At 40.4% G+C, this 15,818-nt stretch overlaps 1 non-coding gene across 1 annotated transcript; it reads right to left on the bottom strand.

The window, feature by feature from the left end:
- Nucleotides 1–14,759: 14,759 nt before the first annotated feature.
- Nucleotides 14,760–14,867, bottom strand: LOC112768267 (small nucleolar RNA R71). The gene has a single exon (XR_003185704.1). It is a non-coding gene; the product is annotated as a small nucleolar RNA R71 (small nucleolar RNA).
- Nucleotides 14,868–15,818: the final 951 nt, after the last annotated feature.

The raw sequence follows: 15,818 nt of genomic DNA, 5'->3' as shown, positions 1-15,818 counted from the left end.
ATAATGAATTTAGGTCTTTGTTGAATTAGTTCTTAGCTTCTTCAGCCATTTAGTTGAAGATCGTGTCTTAACAACTTTTAATACTATTTAAGTTAAAAGGTGATATCAACGAGTTTTTGGTATAATGATTTCCTTTATAAGTTTTGACATCGTGTAGTCGGACTTTGTCAAGTTACTTTTACCTTTTGTTTTTGTCCTGCCTTGATTTTGAGGTCGGTTTCACGAATTGTTTACATAACTTCTTACATTAATTTGTACCTCGTCGCTTCATCTTGCTGGGCATTCTAGGTCGAGCAATGATTTTTTTGGTTTATCGAGCTTAAATTAATGCGTTTTTATAGGAAACTTATAAAGAAAGAGTGGATTTATCATTAATGAAGAAAATGCCTTACATGAGTTAGCTACTAAGAATTTTCGCCTACCCTTAGCCCTTATTATGTTGCTTTATTAAAAACCTTTTCAGTAAAAACCCATTTTGGAAAAAAAACCCTTTTTGGAAAAAAATCCTGAAGTCAGGAAAAAGAGTATATCAGGGAACAAGGTGCGCTACCTAACTGTAGTACTTCTTCAAGTTACAAGCATGCCACGACCTTGGGAGTTCCCTTTCTTGTAGGTCAAACACTTTGTAGTAACCCTTCCCTAAGACTTCAACAATCTTGTAGGGTCTTTTCCAGTTCGCAGCCAGCTTTCCTTCACTCGAATTATGAATCCCAATGTCATTTTGGATCAATATAAGGTCTTTGTGGTGAAACTCCTTTTGATCACCTTTTGATTATACCTTAGGGCCATCCTCTGCTTTAGTGCTTCCTCTTTGATCCGAGTTTATTCTCATATTTCTAAGAGGAGGTCGAGTTCTTCCCTTTGTGCTTGGGTATTGACCCCTTCAATGTAGAATATGACCCTTGTTGATTTCAGCAATTTCTATAGGAATCATGGCACCCATTCCGTAAGGAAGCTGAAAAGGCGACTCCCTTTTTATAGAATGGGGAGTTGTCTGATATGCTCATAAGACTTGAAGAAGCTCATCTGTCCATGCTCCCTTTGTGTCTTGTAGTCGACGCTTCAACCCGGCTAGTATGACTTTGTTTGCAGCTTTGGCTTGTCTCCACCGATGTGAATTAGTGCTTTATATTGAGGTCAGCCACCAGATTCCTAAAGTTTGAGTCGGTAAATTGAGTTCCATTATTTGTGGTGATGGAGTAGGAAACTCCATACCTCATGATAGTATTTTTGTAGAGAAACTTCCGACTTTGTTGGGCTGTGATGGTTGCTAAGTGTTCTGCCTCAATCCACTTAGTAAAATAGTCAATCCTACTATGAAGTATTTTACTTGTCCTGGAGCTTGAGGGAATGCTTTGAGAAGATCGAGACCCCATTTTGCAAATGGCCATGGTGAGGTGATGCTAATAATCTCTTCGGGAGATGCAACATGGAAGTTGGCATGCTTTTGGAAAGGTGGGCATTTTTTGACAAATTTGGCCGCTTCTCTTTGCAAGATTGGCCAGAAGAAGCCAGCTCGGATCACCTTCTTAGCTAGTGATCAAGATCCCAAGTGGTTCCCACATATGCCGTTATGTACTTCCTTTAGGACCTCCTTTGTATTAAAGGTCGGGACACACTTTAGGGGAGGTGTTGATACCCCTCTTTTATATAGAACATTGTGAACCAAGGTATAATTTTGTGGTTCCTTTATGAGCCTTTGAGCCTCTTTTTCATCTTCAAGAATAATATCAAACTTAAGATAATTACTATAGGGGTCATCCATCCTAAATTTTGGTTAGATATAACCATTATTGTAAGGTCCCACATTGGTTGGGGAGGGGAACGAAGCATGCCTTATAAGGGTGTGGATACCTCTCCCTAGCATGACGCGTTTTGACGAGTGAGTGTGGGGGCTTCGGCTATCATCCCTATCGTCAAAGGCAAAATCGTGAGGCCTTGTGTGCCAAAGCGGACAATATCATGCTAGCAGGTGGTCTGGGCTATTACAGATGGTATCAGAGCCGGAGCCTGGATCGATGTGCCAGCAAGGGCGCTGGGCTCCCTTAGGGGGTGGATTGTAAGGTCCCACATCGGTTGGGGAGGGGAACGAAGCATGCCTTATAAGGATGTGGATACCTCTCCCTAGCATGACGCGTTTTGATGAGTGAGTGTGGGGGGCTTCGGCTATCATCCCTATCGTCAAAGGCAAAACCGTGAGGCCTTGTGTGCCAAAGCGGACAATATAATGCTAGTGGGTGGTCTGGGTTGTTATAATTATGTCCGAGTTGTCATCTTTCTTTGATATGGATGATGCGTGGAGAGTTTCCTGGATGTGGCTTCTATTGTTGTCCCCTGGCTTGTTGTTGGCTAACTTGGAAAGGGCATCTGCTTGGGCATTTGACTCTCGAGTTATATGTCGGACCTCTTCGTCTGAGAACTGTGCTAGTTGTTCCCATGCTTCATGTAAGTATTTCTTCATGTTGGTGTCTTTTGCTTAATAAGTACCATTAATTTATGAAGTTACCACTTAGGAATCACTAAAAATAATCAACCTTTATGCCTCCACCTCTTGAGCTAACTTCAAGCCAGCCAGCAAGGCTTCATATTCTGCTTGGTTATAAGAAGCAGGAAGCTCGAATCTTAACGAGAGTTCTATTTGAGTTCTTTGCTCACTTTTCAAGATGACGCCTACTCTACTGCCAGTTTTATTGGATGATCCATCTACATACAAGCTCCAAGTTGTCGGGCTTCCTCGACTTTCAGTATTTTTAGTTATGAAATCGGAGAGGTAATGTGACTTGATTGATGTCTGAGCTTCATATTTTAAATCGAACTTGGATAGTTTCACAGCTCATTGTAGCATCCTTCCTGCTAGGTCTGTCTTTTGTAGAATGTGCTTCATGGGTTGATTAGTTTGGAGTTTTATGGTGTAAGCTTGGAAGTAAGGTTGGAGCCTTCGAGAAGTAAGAATAACAGCATACACAAACTTTTTTATCTTTTGATAGTTCAACTCTGCTCCTTGTAAGGCTTTGCTAACAAAGTAGACAGATTGTTGCCTCTTCTCATCTTCTCGGATTAGGGCAGAAGCTATAGCTCGGCTTGCCACTACTAAATAGAGAACGAGCTCTTCCCCGGTAATAGGTTGGGTGAGTATAAGGGGTTGGCCCATAAATGCTTTAAAACCTTGAAAGGCTTGTTTGCATTTCTGGGTCCATTCAAATTGACTCCCATTTTTTAGTATTAAGTATAATGGTAGAGACTTCAACATTGATCCCGCTAAGAACCTGGATAGTGCTTCCAACCTTCCATTATTTGTTGGACTTCTTTGAGACAAGTCAAACTTTTCGTCTCTAGTATGGTTGTGCACTTGTTCGAGTTGGCCTCTATGCCTTTTTGAGTGAGCATGAACCTAAGAACTTTCCGGCCTCTACTGCAAAGGTGCATTTTGAATGGTTTAGTTTCATCCCATACTTTCTTACCGTGGAGAATACCTTGGAAAGGTTGACGTGGCGGAAATTGGTGAATTAAGAATTGTTATAAGATTTGCGTTGCAATTATAGTTCTTAACCAACCAGAAATCCACTTATCAATTTAGAAGGGTTGTCACAAAAATTAAAATTAAAATACTGGGAGTATGAATCCCAGATCGTCTCCCAACAAGTTGCAGAAAGGTGTGTTATTTTATTAATCAAATGTTTTCAAAAAGAGTTTGAGTTGAATAAACAGGAAATTAAATTGGAGAAATTAAGTAATTTAAATAAAAGCCTTGACTGGGAGTAGATTAGTTAGAAGCCCTATTCTTGTTGCAGTACTCTCAAGATTAATTGATAATTGAAGGTTGTTCTATTTAGTTATCCCTTACTAGGTAAGGGAAAGTCAAACAAGTTGGAATGCTGTTTCTATTCACAAGTCCCAATCCGCTTACTTGGAAGGACTGGTGTTAGTGACTAGAGAGCAATCCAACAATAAACCCAATTACAATTTCTCCTTTGAGCATTCCAACTTGAGCTTTCCTTTCAACCAACTCCCCATCCAGTTAGGGAACTACTCGCTCATTGTGAATGTGGAATTCATAACATAGAAAAGAGAATTAAAGAAAGACATGATAAATAAAACTCAAAGGAATCAATTAAAAATAAAAGTAACTCTTGTATTAATAAATTCTAAAATAATCCAATAGTAAAATTGAGTGAATTAAAGGACATGGAAGAGTAAAACCAAGTAAAGAAAACAAACTAGAATGACGAAGTCTTGATGAGGTAATAACTCTTCTCAATATCCCAATGCAAAGAACAATAGAAATTAAAATCCTAAGAACTATCAATGTGTAGAGAGAAAACCTAGAGGAGGAGTAAAAACTAGATCTAAAAAACTAAAACTATGTAGAATGAATGTTTTTTGTTGGTTCTGCATGTCCTCTGGCTCTAGTTTGCTTTCCGGGCCGAAAAATGGGTCAAAACAAGGCCCAAAGATCACGCACGTCACGCGATCGCGTCATTCATGCGGCCGCGTCATTCGGCGTTTTGCTTTTCCACGCGGGCGCGTCGTTTACGCCTCCGCGTCACTTGTGCTATTCCAATCCGCGCGGTCGCGTGAGCCATGCGGCCGCGTCACTGCGATTTCCTCTCTTTCGCGCGGTCGTGTGAGCCATGCGGCCGCGTCACTCCTCGCTGGTCATCTCCTCAATTTCTTGTGTTCCTTCCATTTTTGTAAGCTTCCTTTCCAATTTCCAACTCATTCATGCCCTATAAAGCCTGAAACACTTAACACATAGATCACGGCATCGAATGGAATATAGGAGAATTAAAATACATAATTAAAAGTCTCTAGGAAGCAAGTTTTCAATCATAAAGCATCTTTAGGAAGGAATTACAAATGCATGCTTATTTAATGAATAAGTGGGTAAAGATCATGATAAAACCACACAATTAAACACAATATAAACCGTAAAATAGTGGTTTATCAACCTCCCCACACTTAAACATTAGCATGTCCTCGTGCTTAGTTGAAGGAGATAAAACAGATGAGTAGGAACATGTAAAACTCATGCAATGCAACCTATATATGTGAATGCAACTATATGGTCCTTGTCCACTTGATCAATAGTAAATAAGCTCTTCAAAACAATTACAAATCAAATTTCACTATTCAATTCTTATACAGTAAGAACAGATAAAAATGCAAGAAGGCAGCTCATGAAAGCAGAGAACACAGAAATTTAAGCATTGAACCCTCACTGATGATGTATGTACGCTCTAATCTCTCTAGTGTATAGGGAAATCACTCTATCCTTCTCTAATCATGCTCTCTAATTTTTGTTCTTCTCCTAATCAATCAACAACATTTAATATACCAATGCAAACATCATGAGGTCTTTTCAAGGCTGTAATGGGGCCAAGGTAATGGTAAGGATACACATATGGTTAAGTAAGCTTATAAACTGAATCTTTAATTAACCAAGCTTTAACATAACCTATATATATTCTATATAACTTTAGAATTCATACCTAGCTACCCAGAATTTCTCTTTCACATTCCATACTCATGTATCAACTTTTTATTTATTTTAATTTTATCACACATGCATTGATCTTTGAATTCTTAACTTAACATTAGGGTAATTTTGTCCTCTTATTTATTTATTGAATATTTTTGGGTTTTTTTTTTCAACATAAAGATAAAAATAAACATAGCTTATCAATGCACATAGATATTTAATTCTTATAGTTTCACATGAGTAGGTATCCAAATTCCCATTATATTATCATGACACATTCCTTTATTATCTTTTGTTCCCACAATTTTCCATACTTAATTAGCACACACAATTCTATCTTAAGCTAACCAAAGATTCAGTTTGGGATATATAATTCTTTTTCCGCTTAAGGCTAGTAATGTGGTAAAATATAGAACAAATGGGATTTAAAGGCTCAAAGTGGCTAACAAAGGTAATTGAAAGGGTAGGCTTAATTTGGATAAGTGAGCTAAACAATTAATGGCCTCAATCATATGCAAACATATAAATATAATAAACATTGGACATATAGGATGAAACAAAATATAGATTACAATTATAGAGAAGTAAACACACAAGAATAAAATAATTATGGTTAAATAATGTAACCATGCATAAAGGCTCAAATCTCACAGGTTGTATGTTCTTTAGCTTAAAAATTATGTTCCAAATACAACTTCAAGCAAATTTAACATAAGAGTTTTAATTAAAATTAGTAAAATTTTGTTCCAAAAATAGAGTCTTAGAAGAAACTTATTGTCTTTTCAATCAAGTAGAACATACATGCAACTAATCTATTAATATGCAATTTGTCCTATTCTACAAAAGAAAAACTAACTAAATATCCTAATTTATTGGTGTTTAGGGAAGAGAAATTATCTCCGGAAGTCAGGTACTGACCGACCTCCCCACACTTAAGGCTTTGCACCATCCTCGGTGCCATCTGTCAGAAATAAAGGTGGGCTGGTAGCAGTATCTCCACAGTCTGGGCCATCATGGCTTCCTGTGCTGGTAAAGAACGTGGAGTCCGGGGTGTCTAAGTCCTTGAATTTTCCCATAATCATCTCCTTGAGGTATGTGAATCGGCGCTTGTTACGGCGCTCTCTCATCTTAGCTTTGTGTTCCTGCCGATCCAACATTTTGAGTATCTGATGGAGCAGTTGGTCTGTTGTAGGTGCTTGTGGTGTTGAAGAAGGAATATCTTCAACCGGTTCAGTAGGCTGGCTAGTAGTGGCTGCTGGAGGTCTGATATATTTCCCGTTAGGGATGTATTGATCATCCCGTGGAAGCATGGCTTTGGTGTCCCTAGCTCTGTAGGAGACTCCGGCTGTTGAGACAAGATCTGAGACCAGGGCGGGAAAAGGTAAGTTGCCCGCAATATGTACGTGTCCCATGGCATTCCGGATATGTCTTGGTGGATTCAGAGGTTGGTTTGTAAGGATGCACCATAGTAGAACGGCCATGTCCGCAGTGAAGGAGGACTCGTGAGTGCTCGGAAAGACGTAATGGGACATGATCTGTGCCCATACGCGAGCCTCCAAGGTAAGTGCTGAAGCCGATATTCCCTTAGGGTGGGTACGATGGTATCCGTAGATCCAGCGGCTGTCAGGTAGTGCGATAACTCTGAGAACGGTGTCCCAGTTAAATTGGTACATTTGGCGCTTGAGTGCGGCTTCTTGAAAGGCGTCCAAACCTTCTGGAATAGGGGGAAGACCTAGAGCTCTTTGAATAGCCTCTTCTGTAATGGGGACTTGCTTTTGACGGACAAAGACAGACTGCAGGGTTGGTAGGTGGAAGTTTGAGTAGAACTCTACTACCCAAGAGAGATTGACCTGGCTTGGCTGTCTCTGTAGGAAATCCCATTGTCTCCGTGCAATTTGCGGCTCAACAAAGGTAGCAATATGATTTGGGAGGAGAAGAAGGTATTCGTTGTTGTAACTCCTTTTTGCCAGGATGGGGAACATCTGCTCACAGTAGCGATTGAAAAATTTGCGCAGTGTCCTTTGCTGGGAAGGCTTTTTCTTTATCATCAACCTTTATAATTCTCTTAAGTCGCTTTGTTGAGGGTTTTATTGCAGTGGAAGAGGGTTCTGCCACTAATGCTCTCTTTGTTCCTCTTCTTGCTGGTGGTTTAGGAGTAGCTTTCTCTTTGCCTTTCTTGGTGGCCATCCTGAAAAAGGAAAGAGAAAGTAAATTAAGTTCAAAGAGATAGAGCAAGGAAGAGGGCGGGAAAATTGGTAATCAATGCACAATAAAGAAGAACGACGTTAACACATGGTCATGACTACATGTGAAAAGTTTATCAATGAAAATATAGCAAGTGCATGTGGGGACAATTAAATGCAAGGGGTTTATTGGCATGCAGGCAAAGGCATGAGTAGCATAGATCAAGCATTCAATGTCCAAGTTAGATTACCAAGTCTTTCAAACTAACAATCTGTTTGTAATAACAATTATATTCAAGTAATAAAATAAAAAAAGGGTTTTGTGAAAAGCAAGCATTGAATAGTAAAATAACGTAGAAAAATGCATAATGCCATATGGGCTTTTTCACAAACACATAGCATGCATGATAATTAAGGTATAGAAAGTATTAAATTGAACATGCAAGCAACCCTTGGAAAAGTAATATATAATTCCCAAACAAATTTACCATAATCCACAAGCATATAATGAGAAATAATGACTCAAATAATTTTCTAACACCAAGTAAAAAGGAAAAAGAAAGAAAAAGAAAATGTGAATAACGAAAGTAAAAAGAAAAGAAAAGAAGATAACATATAAAAATAAGAAGAATAATAGAAAAATAAGGGGGGAGGGGGGGAAAGAAGAAAAGAAAACCTTGTTAATGGGGGTGAGAGAGAGAGTAGAAAGTGAGAAAGAATGTAGAAGGAAGAAGGAAGAAATAAGGAATAAGGAGGGAAAAGAGAAAATAGGATTTGGGGAGAAAAAGATAAGATAGTTGGTAAATTAGGGAAGTTGTGCGGCACAAGCGACGCGGTCGCATGACTTGCGCTTAAACTGATTGACGCGGTCACGCGGTCGCGTGACCCGTTTTATGCTACTGGTGCGAGGGCAGCCTCGCGCTCGCACAACTCTCTGTTCAAAATCATTAATTGCCAAATATTGGGTGACGCAATCGCGTGGGGCATGCGATCACGTAAGTGGCCATTATAAGCATATGACGCGGACACGTGAGCCACGCGTCCGCGTGGGAAGGATTGTGCGTTCAGCACCAATCCAGCACCACTCTAGCACAACTTTCAGTCGTGCACCCTTTTTACGTCGAATTCCAGGGCACACGGCCGCGTGAGTAACGCGGTCGCGTGGGTCGATTTGTGCCACGGGCACGCCTCCAGCCACGCTCTTGCGTGACTCTCTGTTTGTTTTATTATCTCCTTCCATCTCCTGCGACGCGGACGCGTCAATGAGGCGGTCGCGTTGCGTAAAAATTTTTTTTTAAAGTAAAAGTATGTAAATGCAGATGCGCGAAATGTACTAATAAAGAGAAGAGTTATTGAATAGGAAAACTGAGAATAAAGAAAAGAACGATCATACCATAGTGGGTTGTCTCCCACCTAGCACTTTGCTTTAACGTCCGTAAGTTGGACGCTCCACTAGCTCAATCCTCGGCTATGTGAGGATCTTCCAAGAGGAAGATCTCGAGCTCCTTATTTTTCTTCAGCTTCTCGCCATGGTACAACTTTAAACGATGTCCATTAACTTTGACAAGTTCAGAGCTTGATGGATGGCTTAGGTGGTAAACTCCGTATGGATCGGCCTTCTCGACTCTGTATGGACCTTCCCATCTTGATCTCAACTTGCCTGGCATGAGCCTCAGTCGAGATTTGTAAAGGAGGACTAAGTCCCTAGGTTGGAACTCTTTTCTCTTGATGTGCTGATCATGTACAGCCTTCATCTTCTCCTTGTATAGTCTTGAGTTCTCATAAGCTTCTAGGTGAAGGCTTTCTAGTTCTTGCAGTTGCAACTTTCTTTCAGCTCCGGCTTTCTCAATTCCCATGTTGCACTCCTTTACTGTCCAAAAGGCTTTGTGCTCTATTTCAATAGGGAGACAAGCTTTTCCATAAACTAAGCGGAAAGGGCTCATCCCAATGGGCGTTTTGTATGCTGTTCTGTATGCCCAGAGTGCATCTTGTAGCCTGGTGCTCCAGTCTCTTCTATGAAGTTTGACTATCTTCTGCAAGATACGCTTTATCTCTCTGTTTGGCACCTCGACTTGCCCATTAGTCTGAGGATGGTAGGCTATTGCAACCTTATGAATTATCCCATGCTTCTTCAATAATCCTGTTAGTCTCCTGTTACAAAAATGGGTGCCTTGATCGCTCACGATTGCTCGTGGTGATCCAAAGCGATAAATAATATGGTTTCTCACAAAGAAAACAACAGTGTTAGCATCATCAGTGCGGGTAGGAATTGCCTCCACCCATTTGGAAACATAATCCACAGCTAACAATATATAAAAATAACCATTAAAATTTGGAAATGGACCCATGAAGTCAATGCCCCAAACATCAAAAATTTCACAGAATAGCATAATTTGTTGAGGCATCTCATCCCTCCTAGATATATTACCAAATTGTTGGGATGGGAAACAAGATCTACAAAATTCAGCAGCGTCTCTAAAAAGAGTAGGCCACCAGAATCCACATTCTAATATTTTTCTAGCTGTTCTTTGAGGGCCAAAATGTCCTCCACTCTCATATGAGTGACATGTCTCTAAGATGGACTGGAATTCTGATTAAGGCACACACCGTCTAATTACCTGTTCAGCGCCACATCTCCATAAATATGGGTCATCCCATATATAATATTTAGACTCGCTTTTCAACTTGTCCCTTTGATGCTTAGAAAAGTTTGGAGGAAAGGTGCGGCTAACTAGATAATTAGCTACAGGTGCATACCAAGGGACAACCTCAGATACTGCTTGCAGGTTATCAAATGAGAAATTATCAGCTATAGTAGTGGGGTCATTTGTAATGTGCTCAAGGCGACTCAAATGGTTTGCCACTAAATTCTGGTTACCACTCCTATCCTTAATTTCTAAATCAAATTCTTGTAATAGCAGTATCCAACGTATAAGCCTTGGTTTGGACTCCTTTTTAGCTAATAGATACTTTAGAGCTGCGTGGTCTGAGTATAGGCTCGGAATTTATCCAGAGCAAAAACAATAGCAAGAAGCTCTTTCTCAGTAGTAGTGTAATTGGACTGTGCTGCATCTAGAGTTTTAGACGCATAAGCAATAACAAAAGGATCCTTACCTTCACGTTGAGCCAATGCTACTCCTACTACATGGTTGGAAGCGTCGCACATTATTTTGAATGGCTGGCTCCAGTTCGGTCCTCTCACAATTGGAGCTTGAGTTAGGACGGTCTTCAGCTTATCAAATGCTTGTTTGCAATCCTCACTGAACTCGAACTCAATATCCTTCTGCAGTAGCCTGGATAAGGGAAGTGCTACCTTACTGAAGTCCTTAATGAATCTCCTGTAAAAACCCGCATGGCCAAGGAACGAATGGACTTCCTTCACAGAAGAGGGGTAAGGTAAACTAGAAATAACATCCACCTTTGCTGGATCTACAGAAATGGCAGTATTAGATACAACATGTCCTAGTACAATACCTTGTTTTACCATAAAGTGACATTTTTCAAAATTTAATACAAGGTTTTTACTGACACATCTATCTAATACTCTAGATAATCCATCTAAGCAAAGGCTAAAGAAATCGCCGTACACACTAAAATCATCCATAAAAACTTCCATACAATCCTCAATAAGATCAGAGAAAAGACTCATCATGCACCTTTGGAAGGTAGCTGGTGCATTGCACAAGCCAAAGGGCATTCTCTTGTAAGCATATGTCCCAAAAGGACATGTAAAAGTGGTCTTTTCCTGATCCTCAAGAGCTATATGAATCTGGAAATAACATGTGTAACCATCTAAAAAATAATAATGTGGTTTACCTGACAAGCGATCCAACATTTGATCAATGAATGGAAGAGGGTAGTGATCCTTACGAGTGGCTTGGTTGAGGCGTCCGTAGTCAATGCAGACCCTCCAGGCGTTCTGAACTCTGGTTGCCATGAGCTCTCCATGCTCATTCTTCACTGTAGTGACGCCAGACTTCTTGGGTACCACTTGTACTGGGCTTACCCATTCACTGTCTGAAATGGGGTAGATGATGTCTACCTCCAGTAGTCTGGTCACTTCCTTCTTGACAACCTCTAAGATAGTGGGGTTCAGTCTTCTCTGGGGTTGACGGACAGGTCTTGCTCCCTCTTCTAAAAATATCCTATGCTCACAGACTTGAGGGTTGGTGCCTACTATGTCTGCTAAACTCCAACCAATTGCCTTTTTGTGCCTCCTCAGCACACTAAGTAACTGCTCTTCCTGTTGAGAAGTGAGTTCCCTTGCAATGATAACTGAAAACTTCTGCTCGTTTTCAAGGTAAGCATATTTGAGGTGTGGAGGAAGGGGTTTTAATTCTAACTTCTGATCGTGGTCAGGCTCTGGGTTGTCTGGAGCTGGTAACAATGGTAAAGCACTGTCATTGTCCTCTGAGAATGTCCCCACACTTGGACCTTGTCCTATGTACTTCTCTTCAAATTCTTCCTGGTGAACTTCAGCCATGGTTTCATCTATAATGTCACACTGGAGGATAGAATGATCCTCCGGAGGATGCTTCATAATTCCATTCAGATTGAAGACTACTACTCGGCCATCTATTTCAAAAGAGTATGTTCCAGAAAAAGCATCTAATTTGAACTTCGAGGTCTTCAGGAATGGTCTTCTGAGTAGGATTGATGATGGCTTCTCTGAGTCATTTTGGGGCATCTCCAGGATATAAAAATCAATGGAAAATGTGAGCCCCTTAATGCCCACTAATACATCTTCAGCAACTCCAGCCACTGTAATAATGCTTTTATCTGCTAATACAAAACGAGCTGCCGACCTTTTTAAGGGAGGGAGCCTCAAAATATCATATATAGACAAAGGCATTATACTCACACATGCTCCTAAATCACACATGCAGTTAGAAAATACTACACCACCAATAGTACAATTAACCATACATGGCCCTGGGTCACTACACTTTTCAGGTAAACCTCCCATTAAAGCAGATATGGAACTACCTAAAGGAATAGTTTCTAATTCATTAATTTTGTCTTTATGTATACATAAATCTTTTAGAAACTTTTCATATTTAGGTACCTGTTGAATAACTGATAAACCTCTATTTTATGGTTTATAATGTGTTTAATTGTGTGGTTTTATCATGATCTTTACCCACTTATTCATATGATTAGCATGCATTTATATTTCCTTCCTAAAATTATTACATGATTGAAAACTTGCTTCCTAGAGACTTTAAATTATGTATTTTAATTCTCCTTTATTCCATTCGATGCCGTGATCTGTGTGTTAAGTGTTTCATGCTTTATAGGGCATGAATGAGTTGGAGATTGGAAAGGAAGCTTGCAAAAATGGAAGGAACACAAGAAATTAAGGAGATGACAAGCGAGAAGTGACGCGGCCGCATGGCTCACGCGACCCCGCGGAAGAGAGGAAATCGCAGTGACGCGGCCGCATGGCTCACGCGACCGTGCGGATTGGAATAGCACAAGTGACGCGGAGGCGTGGACGACGCGCCCGCGTGGCAAAGCAAAACGCCACATGACGCGTCCGCGTGACATGCGCGATCTGCATAATCTGCAGAATTCGCCAGGGCAATTTTGGGCCCTGTTTTGACCCAGTTTTCGGCCCGGAAAAGCAGACTAGAGCCAGAGGACATGCAGAAACCAAAAACAACATTCATTCTACACAATTTTAGTTTTTAGATCTAGTTTTACTCCTCCTCTAGGTTTTCTCTCTAGACATTCATAGTTCTTAGGTATTTTATTTCTATTGCTCCTTGCATTGGGATATTGAGAAGAGTTATTACCTCATCAAGACTTCGTCATTCTAGTTCGTTTTCTTTACTTGGCTTTACTCTTCCATTTCCTTTAATTTACTCAATTTTACTATTGGATTATTTTAGAATTATTAATACAAGAGTTACTTTTATTTTTAATTGATTCCTTTGAGTTTTATTTATCATGTCTTTCTTTAATTCCCCTTCCTATGTTATGAGTTCTACCACAATGAGCGAGTAGTTCCCTAACTTGATGGGGAGTTGATTGAAAGGAACCCTTGAGTTGGAATGCTCAAAAGAGAGATTGTAATTGGGTTTATTGTTGGATGGCTCTCTAGTTACTAATGCCAGTCCTTCCAAGTAAGGGATAGAAACAGCATTCTAACTTGTTTGACTTTCCCTTACCTAGTAAGGGATAACTAAACAGAACAACCTTCAATTATCAATTAATCTTGAGAGTACTGCAACAAGAATAGGGCTTCCAACTAATCTACTCCCAGTCAAGGCCTTTATTTAAATTACTTAATTTTCCCAATTTAATTTCCTGTTTATTCAACTCAAACTCTTTGAAAACATCTGATTAATAAAATAGCACACCTTTCTGCAACTCGTTGGGAGACGACCTGGGATTCATACTCCCAGTATTTTAATTTTAGTCTTTGTGACCACCCTTCTAAATTGATAAGCGGATTTCTGGTTGGTTAAGAACTATACTTGCAGCGCATATCTTATAACAATTCTTAACTCGCCAATTTCCGCCACGTCAATTTTTGGCGCCGTTGGCGGGGAGTTGCAATAGAGTGCTAAAGTTATTGATTGGATTTTATTTATTTGCATTTTATTTTATCTTGCTACTATGAGCTGCTTGTTTCTTTCGTTAGATGACGCGTTCACTTCCTGATCCAAACTTGCCAGTATTCGATCCTGAGATTGAAAGAACTATTTCACGAATAAGGTAACATGGCAGCAGCTAGGAGAGTTACTATCCAGGAGGCTGGAGCCCCTGATTTTACAATGCAACCATTTCAAGTGCATCACCCAGCGGTGGCTACAGACTTTGAAATAAAGACCGCACTGCTCAATTTGATGCCCAAGTTTCATGGCTTGCCTGCTCAAGAGCCTATCAAGCATCTGAGAGATTTTTAAGCAGCCTGTTCTATCGTCAGGCGTGATGGTGCAGATGAAACTTCAATTTTGCTGAAAGCTTTCCCGTTTTCTCTTGAGGGAAAGGCAAGAGAGCGGTACTACACTCAACCCGCAGCAACTGTATCCAACTGGGATACACTGAGAAGAGAATTCTTGGAAAAATTCTTTCCAGCTGAAGTTACTAATAAACTGAGGAAAGATATTTCCATGATTGTTCAGGATGAATCTGAGACTCTCTATGAATACTGGGAGCACTTCAATAATCTTCTGGAAGCATGCCCCCACCATATGATTGACAAGATAGTGTTACTCGGTTACGTCACACAGGGCATGAGGCCCCAAGATAAGACCACATTGGAAAGTGCTAGCAATGGGTCTATGAAAAAGTACAAGACCACTGATGAGGCATGGCAATTGATCAGCGACTTAGCTGAATCTACTCGGAATCACAGGCAGAAACAAGGCCATTCAAAAGCCATTGCAGAAGTATCTTCTAGCAGAAAGACTGCTGCTCTGACTTAGAGTATATGTGAAATGACCAACTTGGTGAAGCAGATACAATTGAATCAACAACAAGTTCAGCAAGCTCAACCTTCTCCACCACAACAAGGCCAACAGTTAGTCCCACAGAGAGTTTGTAGAATCTGTGCTGATTATAGCCACTATACTGATGAATGTCCGCAGCTCCAGTAGGAAGACAACACCATGGCAGCCACTCATAACTTCTATGACCGCCCCAACCAAGGGTACAATCAAGGTGGCAATTACAACCATGGATGGCAGGACAATTCAAACTAGAATTGGAGGGACAACAACAACAACAGAGGAGGCAGAGACAATCAGGGAAATCAGAGGTGGAATAACAACAACAACAGGCAGCAGAACCAGAACCAGCCTTACAGAGCACCTCACCTGAGGCAATCCCAAGGACCACAGAATACCCAACAGTAGACCTCTCAAATTACCTATCCATCTTCATCTACTAATGATGACTTATTACAATCTATTGATCAGAGACAATAGACCATGGAAAATAATATTAATGCCACTCTAAATGATCTGAACGCTACTTTGCAAGCTCTTGTCTCACAGATTGGATCAATGAATAACTCCAATAACCAGCCTTTGAGCTCCAGTGGAATTTCCTCTCAACCATTACCCAATCCAAAGGGTGGCATTAATGCCATCACCCTAAGGTTCGGAACCACACTGCAGGAGAGGAATCAGGAGGAGCCAAGCCCACTG

Source organism: Arachis hypogaea, chromosome 17 (assembly GCF_003086295.3).
Source record: "Arachis hypogaea cultivar Tifrunner chromosome 17, arahy.Tifrunner.gnm2.J5K5, whole genome shotgun sequence".
NCBI classification, from domain to species: Eukaryota; Viridiplantae; Streptophyta; class Magnoliopsida; order Fabales; family Fabaceae; genus Arachis; species Arachis hypogaea.
This window is presented reverse-complemented; position numbering and strand designations above follow the sequence as displayed.